The following is a 2835-nucleotide window of genomic DNA, read 5'->3' as shown; positions in this document are numbered from 1 at the left end:
ATACAAACCGGTGAAATAGTTCCTCCACCGGTTTAACAAAGAAAGACGCAAGGCGATTGGAGAAGAGGTAGCCAGGCTCTTAGCAGCTGGTTTTATTGTTGAAGTTTTTCACCCTGAGTGGCTTGCCAATCCGGTGCTAGTCCTTAAGAAAAACGGCACCTGGCGCATGTGTGTGGATTACACGGATCTTAATAAGGCTTGTCCAGCAGATCCTTTTGCCCTCCCCCATATTGATCAAATCATTGATGCTACGGCGGGTTGTGAGCATTTAAGTTTTTTGGATGCATATTCTGGCTATCATCAGATCAAAATGGCAGTTAAGGACCAGGAGAAGACGGCATTCATAACTCCCTTTGGAGCCTTCTGCTATGTGTCTATGCCCTTTGGGCTCAAAAGTGCCCAGGCAACTTATCAACGGTGTGTACAAAATTGTCTTCACAAGCAGATTGGCCGTAATGTACATGCTTACATGGATGATATCGTGGTTCAGTCCAGGGAGAAGGAGACTCTGGTTGATGATTTGAAGGAAACCTTTGATAACCTAAGGACGTACAAGATGATGCTTAATCCGGACAAGTGTGTCTTTGGTGTACCGGCAGGCAAGTTATTGGGTTTTCTGGTGTCCAACAGGGGAATTGAGGCTAATCCGGAGAAGATCACAGCCATCACCTCCCTGGCTAAACCGAAGTGTATCAATGATGTTCAACGCCTGGCAGGCCGGATTGCCGTGTTAAGCCGGTTTATCAGCCGCCTTGGTGAGAAGGCAATCCCTTTGTATCAGATGTTGAAGAAGACGGATCAGTTCGTCTGGAGTTCTGCTGTTGATGAAGCATTTGAGGACTTAAAGAGGCAATTGGCCAATCCGCCTGTGCTCGCCGCTCCCATTGACAAGGAGCTGTTACTGCTATATGTTGCTGCTAATGCTCATGCGGTCAGCGTGGCTATTGTGGTGGAGCGAAAGGAGGCAGGTAAGGAGCATCCGGTTCAACGTCCGGTCTATTATATCAGCGAGGTACTCATTGAGTCCAAGCAAAGGTATCCGCATTGGCAGAAGCTGGTGTACGGAGTTTTTATGGCAAGACGGAAGCTTAAGCAATACTTCCAAGGGCACCCAATTACGATGGTCAGTTCTGCTCCTTTGGGGGATATCATCCAGAACCGGGAAGCGACTAGCCGGATTGCCAAGTGGGCTATAGAGCTTGGGCCGCACGGATTGAAGTATGTGCCTCGGACAGCGGTGAAGTCTCAAGCACTGGTTGATTTCATCAATGATTGGACGGAAATGCAAGCACCTGAGGAAAAGCCAGATCACACATATTGGACCATCCATTTTGACGGATCCAGGCAATTGGAAGGCTCGGGGGCTGGAGTCGTATTAACTTCCCCACGAGGTGATAAGTTTTGTTACGTTCTCCGCTTAATGTTTCCTTGTACTAACAATGCAGCTGAGTATGAAGCCTTGCTCCATGGTCTCCGGATGGCTAAGGAGATGAACCTAAGTCGAGTTAAGTGCTTCAGTGACTCGGACCTCGTGGCTCAACAAGTGTCTGGCACTTGGGACTCCAAGGACCCACTCATGGCAGCATATCTTCGTGAGGTGGATATTGTTGCAGGTCATTTTAAAGGATATTAGGTGGACCACGTGGACTGACGGAAGAATGAAGCGGCGGACGCTTTAAGCCGGCTGGGCTCTCAGCGCAAACCGGTCCCGCCCAATGTTTTTCTGGATGTGCTGCACAACCCGTCAGTCAAGCTCCCTGGTGAAGCGGATTTGGCTATTCCTGATCCAGAGGCTCAATTGGTGGCAGCTCTTCATGTCATTCCGGATTGGAAGCTTCCTTACCTGGCGTACATGAACCGGGGCGAGTTACCAGAGGATGAGATTCTGGCCCGACAGATCGTAAGGCGGTCCAAGTCCATGACTATTGTCAATGGCGAGTTGCATCATTGCAGTATATCAGGGGCGTTTCAACGCTGTGTGTCTCCTGAAGAAGGCTGTGAAATTTTGCGTGAGATCCACGAAGGAGATTGTGGTCACCACGCCGGTTCAAAATCTTTGGTAGCTAAAGCGTTTCGCCATGGCTTCTATTGGTTAACTGCTCATGCTGATGCGGAGGATCTGGTCAGACGATGTGACGGTTGCCAAAAGTTTTCAAGACGTGCTCATGTGCCGGCTCAAGAATTGAGACTGATTCCAATTACTTGGCTGTTTGCGACTTGGGGGCTGGATATGGTTGGGCCTTTCAAAAGGTCCAAAGATAAGAAGACCCACCTCCTGGTGGCGGTTGACAAGTTCACAAAGTGGGTGGAGGCAGAACTGGTTAGCAACTGTGATGCGGCCACGGCGGTTCAGTTTATCAAAAAGGTGATTTTCCGATTTGGCTTTCCACACAGTATCATCACAATGGTACCAATTTGTCCAAGGGTTCCATGAAGGAGTTCTGCGAACGGGAGCACATCCAGCTTGACGTTTCATCAGTGGCACACCCACAGTCCAATGGTCAAGCAGAAAGGGCTAATCAAGAGATCTTGAGAGGCATCAAGCCCCGGCTCATGGTTCCTTTGCAGAGAACGCCGGGTTGTTGGGTAGAATAAAGTCAACCTCTCCCTGGATCTGACCGGGGTGGAACCGGTTCGACGCAGAGGAGATCGGGCGGCGTCGGCGGCACCTCCAGTGAGCTCGTCGCCAGCGAGGACGGCGCGGAGGAGCGCGGAGACAGGCGGAGGCGGGCGGCTGCGCGCGGCCTCGGGGAAGGTGCGGCGTCTTCGGTCGCCGGTGCCCCGGGTCCGGCGAGGCGCGGGGTCGCGTGAGGGGTGGGAGGAGCAGCAGCTCCG

Source organism: Triticum urartu, chromosome 4 (assembly GCF_003073215.2).
Source record: "Triticum urartu cultivar G1812 chromosome 4, Tu2.1, whole genome shotgun sequence".
Classification (NCBI taxonomy): domain Eukaryota; kingdom Viridiplantae; phylum Streptophyta; class Magnoliopsida; order Poales; family Poaceae; genus Triticum; species Triticum urartu.
This window is presented reverse-complemented; position numbering follows the sequence as displayed.